This window comes from Tamandua tetradactyla, chromosome 6, assembly GCF_023851605.1.
Source record: "Tamandua tetradactyla isolate mTamTet1 chromosome 6, mTamTet1.pri, whole genome shotgun sequence".
Taxonomy (NCBI): Eukaryota; Metazoa; Chordata; class Mammalia; order Pilosa; family Myrmecophagidae; genus Tamandua; species Tamandua tetradactyla.
The window spans coordinates 33,125,893-33,152,492 of record NC_135332.1 but is presented as its reverse complement, the minus strand read 5'-3'; the positions used below and the strand labels follow the sequence as shown (position 1 = coordinate 33,152,492).

Genomic DNA, 26,600 nt, shown 5'->3' with positions numbered 1-26,600 from the left:
AAACCAATCTCTTCATCCGTAGTGCCAACTTGCAGTAGCTGCTCACATGTTTATTTCAAGCCAGCCGCTCCTGTGTCATCCAGAAGGAAGGTCTTGTAGGCACTCATGTTTTATTCTCTTTTATTGGTACCTGACGTGGCCCAAACCCAGCTTCATTCTATGAGGGAGCAGAATAAAGAACCTTTTTTTCTGCAACAGGCATATCCTATTTCATAATAAGCACTCAAGAGAAAGGCACAATGAAATCAGTAACTAAAGTAAAAGAAGGAGGCTCCTTTATGTTTTTACTTTAAGTTTTATTTAAGAATTGAGTTTCATGAGATAATTAGGATAAGTCATTGTGTTTCCAGCATGTGAAAATAGGTGCGAAGCCATATGGATTAGAATTACTCAAGGAGCTATCAAATAGACTGATGAAGAAAGGGAATTGCTCTTCAAGGAAGGTGCCCTGCAAAATGGAAATAATAATAATAATAAAGCAGTATTGATAGCCTTTGGTTGCCATGGAAATACTAGTTCATCTGCTTCTGTTAGGTATTGTGGTTTGTTTCACTATATTAGGTTTAATAGATCACATACTCAACTATATTTTTTGACCATGTCTGAGACGTAAAACATTTATTGAGCTGTATGGTAGTGGGTAAGCATAGAATTATGCATTTCAGTTTGTACATGGATTTGACCTGCTGGTTGGTTTGGAAGGCAGAGCAGTCAGTGCTTTTAACTTAATCGGTTTTTATTTTTGTGTATGTGATTAGCAATATTTGCTGTGCTCATGGCAGCTCCTGTATTTTTTCAGAGTGCTCCTAATTTCAAATTCCTGTCCTTCTGTTAAAACTCTGTATTGCATTGAAAATGTGGTCATGGCAATTATATCTCAAAGATACCCAGGGAGTCAGACATTACCAGTTTCTAATTTTTATCAATTCTCTTTTTCTGTTTTATCATTTGATTTGTGGTTGAGCAAGTTAGTTTAAAAGAGGAATTGGGTAGGGCTAAGGGAAAGATAACTAACATTTATTGAAACTGTGATGTAGCCCAAGAATTGTGTAAAGAACTTCACAATTATTGTTATCTTCTAAGATAACAATTTTAATTTTTAATCCTTGGTTAAATTCAGTCTTAGAGAAGGGAGGTAATTTGTCTACAATCCTGTATATGATTAGTGACAGAATCTAGTACTATTCCCATTCTCTAGTGACAAATTAGTAAAAATTATACATATTTTTTAAGGTATAGCAATGTACACCACTAGGCTCAGTCAGGTAAGTGTGTTCATGCTGTACATGAGCAAGAGTAAATATTTTATGATTTTTTTTGGCTGATGCTTTGCTGTGCACCCAAAGACCAAATATTTGGAGAACAGATAGAAATGGAATCCAGTGGACCCTTGTTTTCCGTTTACATGTGACTCCTCAATTCACACAGGACTGAGGCAAGTTTCCTTTATCATCCTGAACATCTATTTCTCACCTCTCCCTCTCCGCAGGGGCCACTCCTCACTACACAGTCTTTCTCACTTCATTCCATTACTGTTATCCAGCTGTTTTGCAAGTCATCGTTAAGACAGAAAGGTCATCAGGCCTTCCAGCGTGATCTTTAAAAGGCTGATAATATCAAGATAAATGCATCTTCTTAAATCTGTTTTTAAAGGCCAGAATCATTCATGCATTTCTAGAAGAGGATAATGCCATCAAAATTATTACCAGGAGCCAGGCTCTGTGATCATTAAGAGCAGCCATGATGTCTGACTCAGCTGGACAGAAGCCTCTGCTACCAGGTGCCTGTTCGCATCCCTCGGGAACTCCATTTTAGGGTATAAGATCAAACAATTACTCTGCACTCTGCAGCAAGGCAGTTTGTGGTCTCTGGATGAGCAGATACCAATACTTGACATAAAAATTCTTGACTTATAAAATGGTATTTTCTCCCTTAGAGTATACATAGATAGTGCATGAAATATATAGACATATGTTATGATACAATAAATTCTAAGATAAATACACTATTTTATCTCAGCCTAAAGACTGGTGTACTTGGGTTTGAAATAGAACATAGGGATCTATGGCTAAGGAGGGAGTTATGTTTTCTAGACTTAGACATTTCTTAGACATTTTCTAGATTTATCATCAATGTTCAGGGACTCATTCTTCTCAATTCTTTTGCTTCCCTTCAGAGATTCAGATTCAGGCTGACTACCGCATGCCCACTGTTGGCCAGACACAATGCCAGGCACTTTGTATCTTGCTCATCTCCTCCAAGGATATGGGGATAAGTCTAGTTGGCTTTCACAGATGAGAAATAGCCAAAGGCCATGAGATGTTGAGCAACTCACCCAAGGCTGTGTATTTCAAGCCTTGCAACTCCCAAGTCCTGGGCTCGTCTAAACTCTATCACTTCCTTCCCACCAGCAGCGTTATTTTGAAAGCTAGACAGCATGATGCTCTAAGTCAGTATTTCTTATTCTGGAATCAGAAAGAACATGTAAAACTTGTTGGAATATAGTCATATTAGTTGACCAAGTGATGTTTGGGGGTTGCCTCTTGAGAATTTAGAGATATGATAATTGTCTTTTCTTGGGTTGTCTTAACACTAGGAGGGAGGTTTGGGTGGCCTACTGGGACCCTTCTGTTTCTTGAGATGTTGTGGGGGAGACAAGAGAAGAGGCAAGACCTGAGAGGAACGCCTGCTATGAGTAAATGTAAAAGGACTCAATGAAATTACTTGATTAGCTTACTAATAATAAACTGAAAATATTCACCATTTATCATTGCAAAACTTTAAACCCTGATGCTCTTGGCTATTTTGTCACCCTGTAAGGGAATTATCCAATAGTTCTAAATAATATAATGGAACAGCATGCCAGAGGATATAAAACCAAGCATGTGTGTTCTCTGGGTCACAGGCTGGGAAGAGAGTGTCAGGAATGAACTGGTGGAAATAGGTAAAAATTGAAATGTTAAGAGTTATCTTTGCCTCTTCGTGACCCCAAAAGTCCTGTCATCAAAGCAGCAGTTTCGTGGGTACGTAAACAGCAGGTAGTTTTGTGGATTGACCTTAGAGGAGTGGATTTTTTGTCTAATTCAATATTAGATGCACAACCGTATCTTAACTAGGACTTCCCTATTGCAGTGCAAGGGCTCATGGCACAAGTTTGGTTCTCTTTTCATTTTGTATTATTTGTAGCTGTTTCTGTGAGCTCTAAAGCCAGCCCAGGGAAACAGCCAATAGCCTTTATAAGCAATGCAACTGACTAATAGAATTTTGTTCTAGGACCAAAATCCCAAATGGTGATCCAGTAGCTTCAGTTGTACCTCACTTTTTGACAGATACCCTCTTGAAAGACTCTGTATAAACCATTGTTTTACAATTCAAATTTCACTGAAATGCTAAAAAAAAGCATGCAATATAGCTTAGAGATGCATTTCAAATAAAATCCAGAATAGTTCTGTGAAAGATATATATTTTATAGATTTATAAAATCAACTACTAGTATTTAATTGTCTATAAACTAGATTTGCATATAATGGGATTGCTTGAAAATAAGGGCACACTAGACAGTTTTATTAATAGCAAATATTTGTCTTTCCTTCCTTTAAAAATGGGGGATGTAAGATTTGGGGCAAATTTAACTCTGCAGCCCCTGCATTTTGTTAATAACACCATAATACCCCATGGGGTTTTTAGCTCTGTCATTAAGAAAAACTCATCGGGTTCTCACCTTTATTACCTCATTTATCTTCCAGGCATCCCTGGGAGGCATGGAGTCAGATTTTATTACTTGTATTTGCAGCAGAGAAACTCTGAGAGGTGAGCCAGCATAAAGTGATGGTCAGCAAGATGGTGCTGGGGAGAACTTGGGCAGGATAAATCCTGACCCAACTCACCAGTGTTTGTTGGAAGACTGATCCCAGAGGTCCTTAGCACAGAGGTCCAAGACAAGTGGGGTTCTATGGTGACTGCCTGTGTCTCCTTCTTTTCCTCCTCTGCAACTTAGGCAAGTTATTCAACTTCTTTTGCTTCTTTCTTGTCTGAAAGGTGCAGAAAATAATATCTGCCTCACCTCTGGGAAGAGATCCTTCTGAAGAACAACTGATACCGATTCTGAGTTAGGATAAGGGAAATATAGGGGGTTCTACATCTTGCTCTTTCTTCAGGACACGGCTTCTACAAGAAGGATAACTGGGTCACTCCTTCATAGCCTCAAGGGTTCCTTCCTGTCTGTATTATATAGAATTTTTTTAAAAATTAACTCCGTGTTTGTGTCTTATCTCCCCAGTTTTACCATGAATTTCATTTTCTCCATTATCTCATCACAGAAGCTAGAGCTGCAGGACTCTGAAAATGTATGGTGGTATGAAAATGGTTTTCAGTTCCTAAACTTAATGGGAAAAAACAAAGAAAACATGGGGTCTTACAGTCTGAGTATCCCATATGAGAAAGACTTCTTTGCCTAAGTGAGAAAACTGCAATACAGTGAGGGGATTCTAAGATGAAACCAACCAGTTGCCAATTGCAGTTCCTTCCTCTGAGGAGGTTTTCTCCTGTCCCCTGCATTTCTTTTTGAAAACTTGATATCCTTGGGAGGATTAAGCTAGAAAAAAGGGGGACCAAAATAGGTGTCATTGAATATGGAACTTACATGAGAGAGGAGGGCTAGATTTCCCAAGTCTGCAAAGATGATATTGTTTGGAGGAGACTAAGAGACTGATGTAATTTGGCTTAAAATAATGAAGTGCGATTTATCACACACCCTACTTTGTGGAGCAAGATCCTCATCTATAACATGTGACCTCCTAACTTGCATTGCTTTGCAACATCCCCGCCGAAGACTCTAGCTTTCCTGTTTCCTCAGGTTGCATAAATACAAGTTCATATTCATTATTGGAATCCCATGTGTGTTAGTTTGGAAGCTACTGGAATGTGATATGCCAGAACTAGAATGGCTTTTACAAAGGGAAATTTAATGAGTTAAAAGTTTACAGTTCTAAGGAAGTGAAAGTGTCCAAATTAAGGCACCAACAAGAGGTTACCTTCACTCAAGAAAGGCCAATGGATCAGGAACACCTCTGTCAGCTGGGTAGTCACATGGCTGGCATCTGCTGGTCCCTTGCTCCTGGGCTCCATTGCTTTCAGCCTCTGTTCCTGTGGAGGTTCCTACTTTACTTCTCCAGGGCTGAATTTCATCTCTAGGCTTCCCTTAGCTCTCTCTAGGTTCTGGTTTGCTTGACATCTCATGGTGATGTCTGCTGGGCTCCAAGCATCTCCAATCATCTGTGTCTCTGTTCTCCATGTGTCAGCATCTGTGTCAGCTCTGCTGTGAAGTATCTGTTGGCTCTGAGGCTTCTGTCATTTCTGTTGTTTCTTTAGGCCCTGTCGTTTCTGAGATTTCTCCAAATGTTTCCTCTTTTAAAGGATTCCAGTAAACTAATCAGGATTCATCTGGAATGGGTGGAGTCACATCTCCATCTAATCTAAAGTTAACACCCACAATTGGATGTGTCACCTCTGCATGGAGATAAACTAATTAAAAGATTCCAAACTACATTATTAAATCAGGATTAAAAGAAAAAGCTGCCTCCACAAGATGGAATCACAATTAAAACATGGTTTTTCTGGGGTACGTAATACTTTCAAACCAGCACATAGTCTGCCCAGAATTATAATGCCATCAGGTTGAAAATTATATAACTGTTATTTTTCTCTCAATTTAGGAGAAGTTTTCCATTGCTATTTATACATACATATATATAATTTTTTTACCTTCTACATGGCCATAGAAAAGTAGCATGAAAGTATACCCCAGTAAATGATTTCTCCTTTTGTAATTTGTTTCCTCAATCACCCCCTTATATATCTCATTTCTTCCCTGTTATCACCTTCTTCCTCTTTACCTATAGCCTGAAAAGCAACTGTTGAATCCATTTGTCTCAACAGAAAAAGGTTGATATTTTATGCGTGTTTCACTGCTCTACAATCAAACATATTTTAAGATAAATGCAGACAGAAAAAGTGTTCATGAATAGAAATGACAGTGTCCTGAGTTTATCTATTCCTCTCTAGGTGCCATTTTGTTTAAGTGGTAGTTAGATATTTTTTTTAATCATCCCCTTTTAAAAATGCAATATGTTTGAATCATGAAACCATCTAATTCTATGTGAATGAGCTTTATGAAAACTGCTATTACTCCATTGAACTTGTTTATCATTATGAAATTCTCAGCCATATAAACTTAAAGTGAGTCCATCTCCAAGCCAGTTAGCTTTATTCTCTCCCTATGATGATTAATTATGAGGGACAGTGGAACAGGACAATGGTTATGGCATGTCATGTGTCACAAGAAGCCTGTTGAGGTCCTGGTCCCTCAATCTGAAAGTCAGTGTCTTCCTGATGGAGTCTCAGAAGTATGGACATTTTAAGGCAGAACAGATATTTTTAAAGTGGTAAAGGCAGTGTTCTAGTTTGCTAGCTGCCAGAATGCAATATATCAGATATGGAATGGCTTTTCAAAAGGGGAATTTAATAAGTTGCTCGTTTACAGTTCTAAGGCTGAGAAAATGTCCCAATTAAAACAAGTCTATAGAAATGTCTAATCAAAGGCATCCAGGGAAAGATACCTTGGTTCAAGAAGGCTGATGAAGTTCAGGGTTTCTCTCTCAAGTGAGAAGGCACATGGCAAACACAGTCAGGGTTTCTCTCTCGGCTGGACAGGCACATGGCGAATACGGTGTCATCTGCTAGCTTGGTCTCCTGGCTTCCTGTTTCATGAAGCTCCCCGGGAGGCGTTTTCCTTCTTCATCTCCAAAGGTCGCTGGCTGGTGGACTCTCTGCTTCATGGTGCTGCAGCATTCTCTGCTCTCTCTGAGTCTCTCTGAATCTCCAAAATGTTTCCTCTTTTATAGGACTTCAGAAACTAATGAAGACCCACTCAAATGGGTGGAGACATGTCATCCCCTAATCCAGTTTAACAACCATTCTTAACTAAATCACATCAACCAGGGAGATGATCTCATTGCAGTTTCAAATATACAGTATTGAATAGGGATTATTCTACCTTTAAGAAATGAGATTTATATTAAAATATGGCTTTTCTTAGGGGGCATACTTCCTTTCAAACCAGCACAGGCAGACTTTTTCTTTTATGTTTTAAAAAAGAAAATTAGCCAGGACATATCAAGACCATGTACTCTGATATCTTCTCTCTTCCTCCTGATAAAAATCATAATCATCATTTTCATTATCACCATCACAATCATCAATATCTTCAGCACAATTATCATCATTTTTACCATCGTCATTATCATAGCTCTGATTTACTAAGCAATTACTATGAATGAGACACTATGCTAGTACTTTACATATATCTTATATCTAGTCACTACAAGCCTGTAAGATAATTATGTGTGGTCATTACCATTTTAAGAAACTGAAGCTTAGAGACCAGAAACTTACCTGCTTTTGGAGGGAAGCCTGAATGTCATCTCTGGATGAGAAAACAGTTCATAAAGCTCCCAGAGTGCTTTTTCATCTCTCTTATATACCACTCTGCTTCTTCCTTAACTTTGGTCTCTATGACCTCATTCACTTTCTCTGCTCCTCTTTGGCTTGGGATTGCTGACAATAGCTTTGCCACACCTGGCCCTGGCTTGTGATTTGGCAGCCTGTTCTAGAACCCATGGGTTTATAGTCTCATAGCTCTAGCATTCTCATTTAGGGCAACTGGTGGCTAGGACAGCAGAAAATCTAAATTATATCTAATGGATTTGACATTATTTCTTTCTTAATATATTGAATTTGGATTACATTTCACATATAGGATGGCTAAATAAAAATAAGATGGCATTGTCTGTAACTGGTATTATTACAGCATTACAGGTATCATCCCCAAAGGGGTTGAATACCTCATGGCTATGAAAAATTAGCTTCTTTCAGAACAACACTCCTGCTGAGAGAAACTAGATAAGGTGCTTAAAATATTTAAAAACATGTTGGAAGGCATCAGATAGCAACCAAGTGTGACAAAACCTAACAGGCCAAGATCCCAGACAGAAGAGAAATTCAGAATGAGGCAGAAGTAATATTTAGTGAGATGATGGCCAAGAATTTTCAAAATCCAATCAGCACACAAGCCCACAGATCCAAGAAACTTGACAAACCCTAGACAGGATAAATAAAAGGAAACCATATCTGGGGACATCATAGTAAAACTGTTAACAAAGTGAAAATCTTAAAAGCAGATAGAGGGAAAAAGGGCACATTACTAAGCAATAATAAGAAAGACTTCTTATCTCAACAGAAGTTATGCAAGGTAGAATAAATGGAATGACATTTCAAAAGCAATTAGAGAAAATAATAGCAACCCTGAAATTCTATACCCAGTAAAATTATCCTTTCAAATGAGGGTACAATAAGGACAGTTTTAGACAAACAAAAACTAAAAATTCATTGTCAGCAGATTTAAGTAAAAAAAAAAATACTGAAAGAGGGATTCTTTAAATAGAAGAAAATGACCCTAAATGAGGGTAAGAAAATTCAGGAAGAAATGAGGAAAAACAAAATCATAAGTTAAAATTACTATTGACTATGAAACAATAATACAAGTAAAATAGCAATAATATTCATTTAAATGTATGCAGAATTAAAGTCCCCCAAAGCAATTGCATGAAATGTACAAAGGGGAACTAAAGCATTCTAAGAACCTTGCATTGTTCAGATAATGGCAAAAATAGTAATCTGTATTAGACTTTAATAAATCAAGTATTCACACTGTAATCTCAAGAAAAAATAAAAAGATAAATATACAGAAAACTTGAATATAGAAAAGTGAAACAATGTATCCCACACAAACAGTTTAATATCAGTCAGTGCAGACTTTAGGGCAAGAAATATTACCGCAGATAAAGAAGATATTTCATAATGATAAATGGGTTCGTCCACCCGGAAAATATAATGGCTCTAATTCTGTACTCACCTAGGAACATATCCTCAAACTTAATAAAGCAAAAAGTGGCAAAACTAAAAGAATAAAAGAGCATTGTGATTATAGTCTCAATTTCAATAATTTATGTGCTAAACAGTCAAAAGTCAAGATACAGAAGATTTGAATTAGGTATTCTCCTCACAGTGTTATTAAACTGAAAATCAGTAACAGAAATAAAACTAGAAAATTGCCAAATATTGGAAGGAACATATGTGTAAATATTACCTCATAATTCAGAGAAGAAATCACAGTGAAAATTATAAAATATTTTTTACATTTCCTTGCTTCCCTATGGGGTTTCTGGGGTACTGATAGTGCTCATTTTTCTTGATCTAGGACCTAGAGCCGAGGGGGCAAATAGCCCAGATGTGCTCACTTTGTGGGAGTGCAGTAGGCTGTACAATTATGGTCTGTGCACTGTTTTGCATATGTCTATACCTTACCTATATCTATCTCTGTCTATGTCTGTATCTATATATCAAATTTTTAAAGAAAAATTTTAAATATATAAAATGTATGCTCAGCTTGCGTCTTGCATGAAATCCCCATATTGCTTTCGGATGCTGTAAGTTGTTTGGGGGCAATTGCTAAATTAAACTAAATGAAATTGTTCTCTCCCGGGATTCACAATGGCTGAAGCATTGATTGGTGACCTCTTTTTTTGTATGAGAGTCAACTCAGAAGACTAAAATGTTTACAAGCTACAAAATTAGAACAAATAGCTCTACTGAATTCCCTGAAAAAAGTTAAATTTTGCAACCAAGATCGCTGTATTTTTTAAAGAGAAGAATGACAGTGAGAAAACCAACCCTATTTTTAAACCGCCAAGATGCTCATTTCTGGGCATATATGGAAAGTAGTTAGATTTAACTACTGTTCTGGTTTTTTATCCCTTATTTTTGTATATTGCTTTCAAGTTCTCAATGTATATTTACATGCTTTATCTCATTTCATTCTTGAAACAAACTAAGAGTTTGTTGTTTTTCTAAAAGGCATATACATTACTCCTCTGTGGAATGGTACAGACTTCTCTAAGAATGGTGCTGAGTTAATGGCAGAGTGGAGGCTAAAATTAGCTCTTTTCAAAATACTGAATGCAACGTTTATTGAGTGGTGATTGGAATACCAGATACTCTGCTATGCACAGGAAATAAAGGGTAACTAAAAAGGCAGAGGACGGCCTCCACCAAAATGTTATCACTCTTCTGTAGTTGCAAGGTCTTCTCTTTGCTTCCCCTAAGTTATTTGGTAAATGCGAGAGCAGAGAGGTGCCTCTGTTTCGTGGAAGGCTGGCTGCTGAGTGCCCTGAATGTCCTGGGTGGAGATGTCCCGACTCGTTCGGATCCTCTTGTCTGAAGGTCACTGAGATGCCCCCCAAAAGGAGACTGTCTCCTTCTCCCCGATTGCCCCTCACCACCCAAGGCCATCTCCACCCACCTGGATTGCACCTTCTCCAAGGTCCTCCCACTCTAGAAATGTTCCTCTCCACATCCAAGACTGGTGGTCTGAAAGGATCTTTGTTTTGTTGATAAAAAGCCACGTTTGAAATTAATCATAAGCCAATCGCTGTGACCCAGGACTGGGCGTGGCTTATCCCCAGTCCGCAGCAGAAGTTCTTGAAAATGGCTGTCCTTGGATTAGGCTTTGGGTTTTAGGCTTCAGAAATTGTACATAGCTATCCATTTCTGGGAGACAGACTTGAAACTCCCTTCAGATTCTCAAAGAGGTCTCTTTTGGCCTCCTGCAGTTAACTTCCTCCCTGAACCTCAATATGGGTTACGTTATTTTACCTTAACTTCTTTCATAATCTAGTTATCTAACTCTATGAGGATGCGATTATTTTTTCAGTGTTCTCCTCATTGTTCCCCTTTATTACCCACATTTCACTGGAAAATGTACTTTTTGAGGTAAATTCCCTATTTCTCTTAAGAAACTAAGAGGCAAATGAAATGAGGGGAAACTATGAAGATCTCTGTCACCTACATAAAGTCAGTTGCTTCATAGCCCAGCCTCAGCTTGATGCAGTTCCAAAGAAAGGAAATTTCAGCAACCAGAATAATCAAGGAATTTTTTTTATGTTTTCTCAGATCATTTTTTTAAAGAAAATAATGTTATACAATTAAAACACTTCCCCATTCTGTTTTATTTCCCTTTGTCACCAGCTGAAAACACCACACTGCATGTCCTTTTTAATTCATGTTATGTTTCTGAAATGCATCCCTTTTTATACATGGAAGTCTAGTTTATGAATTGCAATCACACTTGAGGGTTCCGTTGTGTATGGTTCCCAGGTACCGTAGTTATTCATCCATTTCCTTCTATGAAATGCTGGCCCAGTTGATGGCAATATTTTTCTGAAGGACGTGAAGTGATATCTCATTGTTGCTTCAATAAGCATTTCCCTAAATAATGATGAAGGTGTGCCTCTTTTCACATGATTGGATGTCCTCCTCTGTGAACTTTTAGTTCATATTTTTTGCCTATTTTTCAAGTGCGTGGTATGGTGGTTTGAGTAATGTGTCACAAATTTACTCGTATTCTTGGCCTGAACTGCATTCCTGTAGCTGTAAATCCTTTGTAAATAGAGTCTTTTGAAGATGTTGTTTTTAGTTAAGATGTGACCAACTGAATGAGGGTGGACCTTAATTAATCCAGATTACTGGAGTCCTTTATAAGCAGAAGAAATTCAGAAACAGTGAGAGAAAGGCATGGGGTGGTACTGGGAGCTGGAAGTCAATGGAATCTGGAGGAGAAAAGAGAGGACATTGCCAAGTGACAGGAAAACCACGGAACCCAAGGATTGCCGGCCAGCCAGGACACTGGATGGAAGCCAAGCCTTTCAGCCTCCGAAACCGTGAGACAGTAAATCCCTGTGTTTAAAACAACCCATTGTGTAGTATTTGTCTTAGCAGCTAGGAAACTAAGGCAGGTGGGTAGTGTTTTTCTTATTGATTTGTAGGAGTTCTGGACACTAATATTATGTCAGTTATGTACCCAGCAAATATCATCTCTCAGTCTAAGACTTTTTACTTTATTGATACAGAGGATTTAACGTTTTAATGTCACATTCATCCATTTATCAAACTTTTCTCTGACAGTTTATAGATTTTTAATCTTTGGTTCATTAGTCCTCCCCTATGCTGAGCTATAAAGATATTCTTTATCTTTCCCTCCAAGTTTTATAATTTTACTTCTCACTTTCACGTGTAATTTATAAAGCATTAGGTATGGATCCAATATTTTTTTACTCAGTATAATATATTAAATAGTCTATCCTTTTCCCACTGTTTTTTTTTTTGAAAGGTGTGGGTTTCCCACTGATTTTTTAATGCCACTTCCTTCATATGCCAGGTGCTTGTATGTATAAGTTGTGATTCTGGCCTTTTTCTTCCATCATCTTAGCCTGTTTGCCTTTATCTTATACCCATATGCATCTTCACATCTGGCATGATGATTTCCTGTTGCTTCTGAACTTGTTTTCATTGTTTACTTTCATATTATTTTAGGATTTTTAAAAATTAATATAAAATGCATATTAGAATTTTAAGAATTGGAATCTGGTACTCTTTTAATCATTGGAGCTTAATTCCATTTTCATTTATTATGATTACTGATGTATTTGGTCAAACAACTACAATCTTCTACTATTTTTGTTTGTCTTGATTTATCTTTGCTTCCTCTAGTTTCCTAAACTTTTGTTTATATTCTTTCAAAATGTATCCTCAAATTTATACTGGGGATATATGAATTAACACAATCCAAATTTAATGTTTTCAACTTCTGAATATTATAAATACCTTAGACATCTCAAAAGAAAGAAAGGGAAGTCCGTAAAACACTGTCATCAAATACATGAAGGAAAACTAGCAAACCACAAGTATATACCCATAAATTATTGTTTCTTAGAGTAAGAGGGTAATCTGTATTTTCTCTAACTTTGCATTAAAGATCTTTTCTTTGTATTTAGATTTCTTAATTATTGTTTGTTTGAAAGTAATCTCTGTTTTCCCTGTGTTTACTTCAAAGATATCCTCTTTTTCTTTGGTGCTCAACTGTTTCTTGACTTACTTTATTTTGATGCATCATGCTTGAAGCTTAGTACTTTTAAAATCTTAATATTTTTTAAAATCAATTTTTTTTTATTGTGAAAGCTTTCCACCCATTATCTCTTCAAATATTTCATCTCCTCTATAGTCTCTCTGCCTGGCACTCCTATTAGATATATTTTGAACATTCTCTCTCTCTCTCTCTTTTTTTTTTTTTTTAACTTTCTTGTGTGTTACATTCTATGCAGTTTCATCAGCTTTATTTCCCAGTTTTCTAATTATTTCTTCATCTGAATTATGTCTGTTTAACACAGCTGTTAGGTTTTGATTTTCATTTAATTTCAAATCTTTTTATTCCCTTCTTCCCCTTGAGGTCCTGTTCTTTCATTACAATTTCTATTGTTTTGTTACATTTTTATTGTGAATAAACTTATTTTATTGCCTCCCTCAGGATTATATGTTCTGCCTAGTTCTCTTTCTTGCGGCATAAATTCTCTATTTGGTTATAGCTCCTACTCTTCCCTATGTTGACGCATGTATTCATGTTTTTTTCTGGTTTGGGGTAGTTATTTTTTATTCAGTGTATGTTCTTTTTTCTGTGAGAGTTCCTTGAGTGGACAGTTATAAAAGCATTTCTACAGAATTATTTTATTTTTGCTTCTTCTGGATTCAAGGGATTTGTTACTGTCTCAGTTTGCCGTCTTCTTGTGCTTGGTGAAAGAGCTAAGTCAAAATTTCTCACATGACACTTATCTCTATCCACAGGCCTAGCTAGCAAGAAAGCTTCCTTGATATTTTTCCCGACAAATAGATACAGTTTTCCTAATTCCATGTTTATGACCAAGGGAGCCCTTTGAGTGGAGCAGAAAAAGTGCTGACAGCTAATATACAGGACACTTTGATAATTGCAAATAGCAGAATTCATTCCTTTTTTATGTTTAAACTTGCTGTCCTGCAATACTCCAATTTTATAAAGATGGTTTTTTTCATTTGATATTGAAAAATCATTAGACCGTTAATCTGAAAAACATTAAATTTGGTGCCATGCAACTACACATGTGAGTAGGGCTGAAAACTCTTCTGTGTGTATAACCTCCATCCCTTCTTTTACCGAATAATTATTGGACCTATTAAATATAGTTTAACTTCAAACAATACACTTCTCTTGGGGCATTTCCTCATGAGTAAAATAAGTACATTGGACTAAAAGTTATCTAAGATCATTTTCTTCTTTAAAATTCTATTAAACTTTGGTCTCTGCAAAGAAAAAATACTCAATATCCATTTGAGCCAGCCACAGCCTTTACCATTAGGAAGTCCTGCGTGGAAGGCGGCACACTCGTGTTCCACGTTCCCACATCTACATATGTGTGACTCTGGGCTCTGCTCTTCCGCCTGTCACCCATGTGGCCATTATTAAGTTTCTCAGTCTCTCCAGACTCAGTTTTCTGATCTGAGGATGAGATTAGTAATACTGAACTTGTAGGATTGTTGTGAGTACTAGGGTTGTCAACAGAATTAGGAAACATTATTTGACCTTGCTTTTCCTCAGTTTCCTCATCTGCAAAATTGGGATGATAATTATAATCCAACAATCACAAGAGTGTTGTAAAGATTGAGAGAAAATGGTAATGAGTTGCTTACTATTAGTATGTGCTTAATAAATGATAAGCTACTGTTATAAACTCAGTTCATGGCAAATGGGCTGAAAGGTGGAAGGTTTTCCTGGGCAGACACCTTTCTTGCCCCTGGGGCATGGTTCCTAGTCAAGGGCCCCTGGCTCTCCCTGGCTGAGAGCTTCCTGGTCAGTGCCATCTGTACTCACAGGCAGTTCTGCCTCCCATGTTATGGGGAGCCTTAGAATGCAGTGGGCTCATAGCCAGGCCCTTTGCGCTAGGCACCTGGGAAGACAAAGCTCCTTTCTTTATGAGTTTCTAATTTTCTCTTCCATGGTGCTGAAGTCACTTCTCTGTCAGTATTTACTCCGGTTCTCTGTCCTCTTGAAGACTCTCTGCTCAACAATCCATAGCCCTTCTATGTATCCTGGTCCTCTGTAGTTCTTCCTGGTCATGTCTCCAATGAATGCCACTTATAATGCATGTAGGTTTTACATGTATAGTTACATGTATAGTTCATATACATTTCCATTACAAAGTAAGAAGATACCTATCCCAGATTATAGGTCCTGTATAGTGGAGAAGAAAAGAAGAAAAAAGAGCCAAATGTACTTTCGGAGAATTAGACATTTTTTCCCATTTGCTTTAATAAAGCATCTCATGTTTTATATATTGTTTAATAAAACTGAGTAAAATTATTTGGCATTGCCTTCCTTTTTTGATGGACTATTCCACTTTATTATGATCAGCTATAAATGAATAATGCCCAAGCCATCAAGAATGCAATTTTTAAAATTGCCCAGAGTATTTGAATCAGAGCACACTGTCATACTCAGGACCCTGAGGACAAACTGCTTCCACCTGATGCTCAACTCCAAATTTACAGGCCTGACCCCATGGCTTTTAAACCTATAAAACATTGCTTACTTTGTGAAAAATTTCTCTTTATCGTGATCTTCATCATCGTTACGATCAGTAACCATAAATTACATCATGAAAGATAGATGTGTAATATGGTGTTGGGAACCATACGTTCTCTTCTGTAACCCTCCTAAACATTATGCAATGTCGTCATTTCCATTCTCAAATTTCAGGCCCAAAAAGTAAGGCTCAGAAGGGATGCATCAGTTTCTCAGGCTGGTAGTTGGCAGACCCAACAGAAGCTTGGTCACTGTGGCCACTGCCTGAACATTTGTACTGTTCTGAGCACTACTTCTCATCATTCTCTGCAGCACCTTTTCTGAACTCGACTTCATCCTCTGATCATCTAACCTAAACCTTAATCATGTATCTAATGGTAAAATGAATCCAGTACTTCAATTTGATTAGATTGGCTTTGCCGAGTCTAGGACTAACCTGCATTTTTCTCATTAAAAATATTAGTAGATACACTGTGAAGAAAATATAAAAATCATCTAGTCTTTTTTAAACACTTTGCTTTCAACTGTGGGTTTTGATTCCTAAACATTTCTTATCCCTCTAATCTTATATATTGCCCAACAATAAATTCAGAGGAGAAATGCTGCAATCACAATTGACCATTGTCTCCACAGATCCTTTGCAAGCCTTGGAAGTATGTTTTGCCCCACTACGTAGCCACTGTTGAAGGTTTGGTTCTGTTTTTAAAGGAAGAAAGAAACATTTAAGGCTCATAGGCTGTCTTCTCTCCATACAACATGTCAAAACCATACATCAAGAGGTTTTAAAGGCCTGGAGGAAATAATGATTAATTAGAGTGGGCAAATGAAAAATTCAAGTTCTTTATTATAAACAATTTCTTCACTTAGCAAATATTTGTCCTTTTTTTACTAGTAAACCACTAATATGAATTAGACAGAGATCCTGATCCCAGAGAGTTTATGACCCTATTAGAAAGAGAGATATCCTCTTCATAAATTACTGTTCTACAGCATAGAAAATAATAGGTAGCATAAATGAGATATGTAAAATCCTTTACGAATTAAAGGAGCAAAGAAATGATTTCCAGGTGGGAACATAGAGGAAGGCTTTATAATGGCAGGTATTTGAGTCTTGAAGAAGCAGGATTTAGACTCATAGTGTCTTTGAAGTCTTGCATTCATAGTTGTAGAGATGAAATAGATTAATGCTAGTGGCAGAAGTATCTTTTAGTTTCCCAGCTGCTTAAACAAATACCATGCAATGGGTTGACTTAACAACAAGAAATTCTTGACTCACGTTTTCAGAACTAGAAGACTTACTACCCCCAGGTCAGTATCTTCCGGCTGGTGGACAATCTTTGAGGTTCCTTTGCTTTCCTGCCACATGGCAATGCATGTCGTAATGTCTTCTTTCTCCTCTGGGTTCTGTTGACTCCAGCTTATGGCTGCTCCCTGTAGCTTCTTTCTCCATCTGACTTTCACTCTGCTGGCAGAGGACTACAGTAGTTGAGATGAAAGCCCAACCTGACTCCACTAGACCAACCTTAACTGAAGTAACATCTTGAAAAGATCTTACAATGGGTCCAAATCACCAGAACGAGGACCAAGACCAAGAACTTGTCTAGGCTGAGTACATAATTCAAACCACATTAGAAGCACTTGAATCTATCCAAGAAACATTGGTTGAATATTCTGTACCAGGAACTGTACTAGTCAATAAAGTAAAAAAGGATCAATAAGAAGCATGTCCTGTCTTCTAAGAATTTAGTGTTCAGGTGAAGGACAGCGGAGAAGGTGAAAGGGAAAGTGGACACAGGCAGAAAGGCAGGAAAATGTGGATTCTTCAGGAGAAGCATCACTCTTCTATTTGGGAAAATGAAAATGTATGCAAAAGCAGGAGTAAGAAATCTTAAGTTCAACCAGGAAGGCCACTACATTCATGTTTAAATTCATTAGCCTTCTTTTTTTTAATTTAGTAAATCCAAAGAAATTCATGTGTATGAAATCTGTATGACACTTGGGGCTAAGAGTATCATTCGGAATTTCTTTTAAGTAATTAGTGAAGACTGGAAGATCTGGGATTTCTTACTCTGCTACTGATTTCTAGTCAAGTTAACAGTGAAAATGCATATTTTCAATGCATTTAGACCCCAACTTCTGGTCTAAACATATAGCGGCGATAGGAAGAATAGAAGAGAAAATGTAAAAGGCTTAGGTAGAGTACTCAGGTTTTTAACATACTTAGTTAACCAAAGTGTAAATATGTAGTTTCTCTGCTGTTCTTTCCAAAAGACAATTATGCATTAGATACTTTCTGTACCTCCAGCTTCCTAGTACTTAGTATCTAAAAATCCCTATCTCATCTTTTCAATAAAAAATAGTTCTTATGACATTTATATCTAGTTAAGGATTGTGAACGTTTCTATTTTATACTTATTTTCAATTTCCTCTGTTCTTTTCATTCCATCTGAAGTTTATTCACATCTTAATGACTGATTTGATTGATTTGCTTTGTAATATTTTTCCTTAAGTGTTTTAGAATTATGTTTGCAAAGATATCCTATGGAAAGCAGCAGTAATAAAATAGGAAACAAACAAGATAATCAGAAAACCAAAATTGGCCCTTTGAAAATAAACAAACCAAGTGATATATATATTCCCAGGCACTGGGAATCAAACCCGGATCTCCGGCATGGAGGCAAAAAGTCTGCCACTGTACCACCATGACCTTCCCAAACCAGATTATATTTTTAAAAATTAATAAGTAAAATTGATTAAGAAGTAAGAGAGATTGCACAAATTGTATTAGTAATGAGAAAAGTAACATTACTACAGATACAGTGGAGACATAAAAAAGAAAGTTATGAAACCATTTTGGTCAATTCTTTTGTTATGCCAAATATTAACAACTTTATAAGAGATTAATGATTTTCTAGAAAAATATGAATGATAAATAATTTTGATAAAAGACATGGAAAACCAGAATTAACCAGTGTTTCAGTTTGCTAAAGCTTCCAGAATGCAATATGCCAGAAACAGGTTGACTTTTAATATAGATTTTTATTTTTTAATATAGATTTTTTTGCGTGTGTGTGCTGTATGGCAGGGTTCACATTTCATTCAGCACCATTTGCTGAATTTTTTGCTTATTTGGTTTTTCATTTGTTTGTCTGCTTGTTTATTTGTTTGAGAAGTGCATGGACCAGGTATCAAACTGGGTCTCCCATATGGCAGGTGAGAATTCTACCACTGAACTACCCTTGCACCCCCATGGGTTGGCTTTTAAAATGGGGATTTAGTAGTTACAAATTTACATTTTTAAGGCCATGAAAATGTCCAAATTAAGGCATAAGAGGAAAATACCTTCTCTGAAGAAAGGCTGTTGGCATCCAGGGTTCCTCTGTCATGTGGGAAGGCACATGACCACAGTCTGTTGATCTTTCCTTTCCAGGTTCTATTTCTCTCAGTTTCTGATTCCAGTGGCTCTCTCTTTGAGCGTCTCTGGGTCCTCTCTTAGCATCTCCAGGGCATTTCTCTTTCACCAAGCTCTCTTGGCCTTTCTATCTTTTATTCTCCCATAAAGGACTCCAGTAAAGGATTAAGACCCACCATGAATGATGGCAGACCCACCATCAATTGAACAACCTAATCAGAAGGTCCCACCTACAATAGGTCTGCCCCTGAGGAATGGATTGAAAGAACATGACATTTTCTGAGGTACAAAACAGCATCAAACCAGCATAACAAGTAACTATTATAGAAGTTTTTTTCTTATGAAACTGTTTCTATGAGCCCATATATATTATACCAACTATATCACAGAATAGGAAAAGAAGGAAAGCTACCCAGATAATTTTATGAGACTAAAATAATTTTAACACCAAAATCAGATAAAAACAGAAGAGAAGAAAATTATAAGCTATTCTCATGGTGATCATATATGCATCATTTAAAATGAAACGTTAGCAAATTAAATCTGACAGAGTATTAAAATATAATGTGGTATGAAAAGATTTTTTTCAGGAAAGTGACAGTGGGACAATATCATAAGCATCCATCAATGTAATTCCCTATGTTGATTAAAGAAAAAAAATCACATGGTCATCTAAAAAGAAGCAGATACTAGAAAACATATCTAAATTTTAGCTAAATCATAATAAAAAATTTTATTGACCTAGGAGTCAAATGAAACTTCCTTGATCTATTGAAGAGATCCACCAAAATTCTATAACAAACACCTTAGTCATGGATGAAATATAAGAAGTATTTCAATTAAAGGTAGGCATGTGAGAAGATATTCAGTATCACTACTAGCATTTAAATTTACTATTTAAATTAAGGGAATAAAAAGAAATAAGCTATAGAATGATGGAAAAAGAAGAAAATAATTGTCACTATTTGAATATTTATGACCACCTAAATAGAAAATTGAAAGATTTACAGGCAAACTGTCAGGATAAGAGAATTGAACAAGTGTGTTGGATATAAGATCAATATACAAAATTTGAGTACTTTTGTACTCTGGCCATAACAAATAGAGAACATAATGAAAAAGAAAAGGTATTACTTAAAATAATGACTTTAGTAAGGGACCTAGCACTGCACTTATAAAAATGTAGTAAGTCTTTTAACAGCAACAACAACTCAAAAAGTTACAAGGATGATTGAAGGATCTAAAGGTTTGGATTAAAGGGAAAAAATCGCAATGTTCATGAGTGGGTAGAGTTAATTTAATGAAGATATTAATTCTCTGCAGATTAATCAATCCAATAATATTCTAGTCGAAATCTCAAGAGGTCCAAGAATCACCATGGTCTTTTTAAGCAAGATGTGTATGCGGGAATACTTTACTGAACTTAAAATAAATTACCTAGATCTTACCATACCCATATCAACCTGAATAAATCTCAAATAATTTTGTGTGAAAAAGCAAATTTCTGGATAAGCACTTCACAGCATTTATATAGAACCTTTGAAAACTCAGAATATACTATGCATAATGTGGTGATACATACATGTAGCAAAAATATAAAAACAATGATCAAAAAGAATTTCAAGCAACTTCAGAACAATGATCACCTCCAGTGAGGGAGGAAAAATAGTGGGCTTAAAAATGATGAAAATGGATCTTATACTGCATTTGTGATTATTTTTCCTCAGGGAGAGATCTGATGAAAATGTTAACATTTATCAATTTAAAATGCATTTATCAGTGCATTTTACAGTATTTTCCAATTTTACCTGCAAATGTGCTGCATTCCCTTTTTGTGTTTAGTTGATTGAGAACTAGCAGGCAGAGAATACAACAAGCTGCACATCATGACTTCACTGTGTCTTTTGTAGAGAGCTGCTGGACTGGTGATGTGACACTCCAGCTTCGTCAGCCTGATGGTGCAGGTTGGAGTAAGATCAGAATCACCTCAGGTGCTACCTTACTCTTTAGTGACAGAAACCAGGATTTCAGATCGTTTTGCTGTTGCTCAGGGATTTTGGAATATGAACCTTCTACATTAGTTACCCCTGGCCCTCTCATTACTTCTAGACTGTTGGATTCTGGTGTCATCTGTACAGCATATGGAAGGTCTGTGTGGGATTAATTTTTTTTATATGTTAGTGCAATTATTTCTCATCCTCTCTTCCCATAACTCACCTTGACCTTTCCTGTCTATTTTTTTATTACTCTTCTTCCATGTCCAGATGTTGATATTAGATCTGCTTCATGGTCACTGTTCTCCATCACCTGAGTATTTCTCATCTGTCTCATTAGTATGGATCAATAGGGTCAGAAAATCAATATATTTTAGAGAAAGTTCTCTGGAAATTAGAATTTGTGAGATATAAAAGGATCATTTGGGGAAGTATTGTGGAATCTTATCATTACATCAACATTACAGACCAAATCTTACCCCCCACCCCCACCCCAATATAGCTACTTTGTACCATGAAAACCTGGTAGGAAATTATGCATCCATGAAATGGCTTTGAGAACTGCCCTCCAAACCAGTGAAATAGAACTCTTGCAGGACATCCATAGAACATATCCATTCATGGGTTTACTATTAGCAAAGTGTCCAAAAGAGCTATGATGTGTGATGATTTAGAGTGCCACTGAGGCATGGACTGCAAACACACTCTGTGGGGCAGTTGGTAGAACCAATCGCTTGGCTGGGAGTGGCCCCAGTGGACTGCCACCCTCTTCAGCTCAGTGAGTCTTAGTCACTGCTTAGCAAATAACTCTCAAGAGGTCAATACCTATTGGAAATAAAAAGTTTCTTTTATGATTCCAGTAAATTCATAATTAATGTTATGACAGTAATGTGGAAGCATAATGATGTGTAGAGTTTATTTTGGAAGTAGGATTTATTTTTATGGGTTTATGAATGATTTTATTACTGTATTTATAGAATTTTTAAGGTTCTGAAGAGTCACCTAAATTATTCATTACTGTATTTTATTTAAGAAATTATATGTCATAAAAGTTTTCACCACTTTGTTCAGAATTAGGTTCTATTGTTTCTTAGATATAACCCCAAAATAACTTGCTAGTATACTAGTGAAGTTCAAAAGCATCATAAGTATTTGAAAATCTTATTTGTTAAGGTGGTTTTTTTTTTTGAGGGGAGGGAAGTTTAATATTTGAATAAGAAAAATTACCTTTTTCTTCGCCTGGATTTAAGCTGTCTGAGATCAATTGGTAAATTTCTTCAGAGGCTAAAAACAAATGGATATTTAAATAATTATGTACAAAAATTTAGAAATTTGTAATACAATAAAACAAGAATTCGTCTAGTTGACAATAAATGCCATTTATCACTAACTTATTTGGTTTGGGGGCCATTGCATGAAAGCCCACATGCCTCAAATACTCTAAAATATGGGGGAAATACGTCTTAATAATTGATGAAAACTAAGATTTTTTTTTTCGAGAAATGGTGTGAAAATAATGTAAGATGGTGGCATATCAATTGAAGCAAAATGTGTAAGTTTATTCCATATCTTGGATGTAATGCTGTTTCAGTAGCCATAGCTCTCTGGCTAATGTCTAAGGCACAAAATGGCTGCACTAAGAATCTCTACTGTCAATCTCTAAAAAACAAATGTGTCTTTTACGCAATGTTGGTTATAAATCACAGTTTTGGTGGAATAAGCAAGATAAATATATAGCTGACTTTCTTAAGTGGACAATTTTGTTGTTCTGATTCCTAAATGGGTTAGACATTTTCTCTGTGTTCTGGTTAAGGAATTATGATGTGAGAAATTTGTTTTGTTAACTCTTAAAATACATGTGTTTCTATAAAATGCCTCATTTGTGATTGACTGCTAAAGGATAACATTGGAGAATTATATACTTATCATGGGAATTTATCCTGGTGCTGAAAAACAAGATATTAAATTATACCATAAGAAGCAGCATAATTCAATGAAATTTTATGATCTGTAGAGATGGGCAAATTGCATTGCAAATGATAAATGAGTTTTCAGTATCAAGATATACAAATAAATCATCATAAGTAGATATTTTGATTTATTAATATAACTAGAATGCAGCCTCTTGGGATATGCATGTTATTTTCAGTGGTTGTCCTGGGAAGAGACAGCTAACTTATTTATGTGTTGTGTCGTGCTTTTTTTTTTTTTTTTCCTATAAGTAACTACTCAGAATATTTTTAGGAAAGAGTTTATTCCCTTCAAAATGAGCTTTCTTGTACATGAAAGTGAGAAAAGATGTTAATTTGATTAACTCAGTACAACAACATACAAGTTGTTAAAAACTTAAGTCAGTCCAGAGGTCTCTTTCTCTGCCGTTTCCTTAGAGAAAGTCATGTGACTAAATGAATGCATATCCCTGCACGAATAAACTCTGGGTGTTTTATTTTCTACCTTAGTTGCAAAATTCCATTTCACATCTTTCTATCATAAGTTTCTCCTGCTCATCATTGGAAGAATAATGAGCATAATCATGTATTTTCTTCATCAGCTGCTATTCATATCTGTAACCTGAAAATTACTAAACAGAAAAGAAAGAAAAGCTTCATCCATTCATTCCTTTAACAGATAATCTTCACTGGCTGCTTACAGTCAGGGATTGCACTAGTGGCTGGAGAAAAAGAATGAACAAAATGTAGTCCTTGTCTTCAAGAAGTTACAGTAATATACAAGCTATCACAATGAAATGAGGTTGAGCTTCATAGAAATTAGAAAAAGATATTCTGGAAACCCATAGGACAGGCATCGAAACTGTAGAGAAGCATGAGGGGCCAGGATATTTGCCATAGTGAAAAGGATGGTGAGAAAGAACTTCCAGGAAGTTTTAATGCTCAAACTGAATCTTGAGGGATGTGAAGAGCAGATAAGAACATTTCTGGTAGGGGGAATGGCATGTAGTTTGGCCCATGAGTTGGAGGGAGAATATTCAAAGATTAACAAGGAGATAGTCTGTTAAATGGTCCAGGATGCAACCTGAAGGGTAGAGTGGAAGAAGCTCAGTAGCTACAAAGAACAGGACTTGGAGACAGCCAATCTCATTTCCTCCCAGCCCTCTCCTTCCTTATTTCTAAAGGTAGACTAATCCTACATTTCCTAATCATTTCATAATAGGGTAGGAGGGATCATATGTAGAGAAAGACCTGGGTTGTAGCTAGACATCGAATTCAACGTCCACCTTTATAATTTACTAGTTGTGAGTCCTTACCAATGCTTGGTCTCAGTTTTTTCATGCATTAAAACACAACGATACCATTAACTAAATACATGATAAAACATCTGGATTTATTGTGATGCTTGCATAAGAGACTTTGAAAGTGTCTAGAGAGTGTCTGACACATCAAAGGTGCTTAATGAATACAAGTTTTCTTTCCTTTTCTTTTCCTAATTTCTAAAATGAAGGACATGATACTTTCCCCATAGATGATTCTAAAGGATCCAATGAAATTATGCATGTAAAGTAACCAATAAATGAAAATAAGAGATAGAGTGCATGCTCATTATTTATTTATATATAAGGATAAATTTAGAGCACCCTGAAGTCTCACTGTTTGCTTTGATGCTGTCTCCTCTATGTTTGGGTCCGTCCATGCCCATCTTCCTTCCTCTACCCTCTGTTCCATGATCCCAAACTGGTCAGTTCCCTTTAGTAGCAACTCTTATATGCACCCCCAGGGACTCCAGTCTTTCATATGGCACTGAGTGGATCAGCAGACCTTCTTTACTTGTTCTCTAGCCTCCCCTGTCTTCCAGATGTCTGCCACTGCTTTTCTCTCTTACATCCCTTATCTTTGCAGTGGGATAACCTAGAAACATTTCCAGGTGATTCATGTTTTTAATTAAATTTGTATACCAGTATTGGAGCCCAAATTTGTTTTAATATGTGATCTCTTCCCCATACATTAAGTTTTGAGCTTCCACAACCCTTATCACTTACTGAGAAACCATCAAGAGATTCTATCAAAGACCGTTTCCCTAGCTTCTTTTTACTCTCTTCCTAACAGGTCTCTAGTAAAACTGGGATAAATCCCAGAGTGACCCTCTAGAATAAGTGTTACAATCAGGTCATCTGTTTTAATTTCCTCTTGCCCATTTTGCTTCTCTTTGATCTAGTACCCAGGCCAGTAACCTCAGAGCAGCTGTTGCATGAAGGACCCCAAGTGATTGATGCCCTTGGTCTTCCAACATGATGACTTGACTTCTCTTTTTCTTGGGTTTTTCATGAAGATAAATGTTGTCTTCTAAACACACACTTTTTTTCCTAGAAAGACATTGAAAACAGAATCCGAAAATCTGTTACTGGAAGGGTAATTTTGATATATATAGCCTCAGTAGGGTTGAGCTATCCTGTGTCTTATTTCCACACTCTGTGACATTCTAACATGTGCACAAACTCTACCTTCCAAAAGTAATATAAATCTTTATCAGAGTCTCTTAAAAAAGAGATGACATGGCATGACAGGTGGCATTGTCCCCTAAAACACTACTTCCAAGCAGTTACTTACCCTCTTAGAGCAAGGGGACACAGCAGTGGGTTTCGCGTGGCAGAGACAACATCTGTTTGCTCATACCTTTTTCTTTTCCTCCATTGAAAAAACACCAAACAGGGCTTTCTTTTTCCTCTTTCACCCACTCCTCCTATCTTCCAAGATCGATTCATTTTCTAGGTGGGAGCTCTGCCTTTTTAGAGTAAATAAATTCTGGCTCTTGCAGCTCTGCAGCTCAAGGTCCAAGAAGCAGTATGGTATAGACCATGAATTGTCAAACTTCTATAAAGGGCTATGTGTGAAATAGTTTAAGGTTTGCAGGCCACGTTGGTCTCTGTTGCTTATTGTTCTTTGTTTATTTTGTAACCCTCTAAAAATGTAAAAACCATACATATCACATGGGCCATACAGAAACAGGCTTCAGACTGGATTTGGGCCACAGGTCGTAGTTTCCTAACCTCTGGTATAGGCAATAAAAGCACCAGCTGTACTTAGCCAAAGTTTAGCCAAGTGGATGAGATAGCTAACTTAAAACGAATATTCAGTACTCAACAGGTACAATGCAAGCATCATACTTAACATTAGTTTATTTAACCCTCAGATCATGTTAGAAGATAAGTGCTATACTGATCCAGTATTAAGAAGCCGAGGCTTGGAACGCTGTCCCCAGCCTCCAACCTGAGGCCCCGTGCTTATCTGCATCTTGATTTTAGTCCTCCTTTACCTTTTACCTGCTATATAATATTAAACAGGTACTTTAGTTTCTCTTTATCTCTGAGCCTCCATTTCTTAATCAATACAAGAAGGATAATATTATTACCCTGGTAGGTTTTTGGTTTGTTGTGTGTCTATATGTATATTGAGTTAATATGTGTTAGTAGTGTCTGACACACATATGCACTCCATTTGTATCAGCGTTATCATGATCACTATTTCAGTGGATCAGCTTACTGGTCTTTTTTCTATCACTTGCCAGCTGCATGAGCTTCACTAAGCCTTTCAGGTACTCTGGGCTTACTTCCGAATCAGTCAAGTGGGAGCTAGTAGCATTCCAAAATTACCCTGAAGACTCACTGAAGAGAATTAGT

At 36.6% G+C, this 26,600-nt stretch overlaps 1 protein-coding gene and 1 long non-coding RNA gene across 3 annotated transcripts in view; one reads left to right on the top strand and one right to left on the bottom strand.

Annotated features, from left to right (window-relative positions):
• The window catches only part of CA10 (carbonic anhydrase 10), a 498,625-nt gene that overhangs the window by 124,544 nt on the left and 347,481 nt on the right, over positions 1-26,600 (top strand). The gene's annotated exons all lie outside the window — the stretch shown is intronic.
• LOC143685938 (uncharacterized) lies at positions 286-7,630 on the bottom strand. The gene is made up of 5 exons (XR_013176802.1): positions 7,453-7,630; positions 3,888-4,031; positions 2,336-2,465; positions 1,474-1,607; positions 286-448 (listed from the first exon to the last, which is right to left on the bottom strand). It is a non-coding gene; the product is annotated as an uncharacterized LOC143685938 (long non-coding RNA).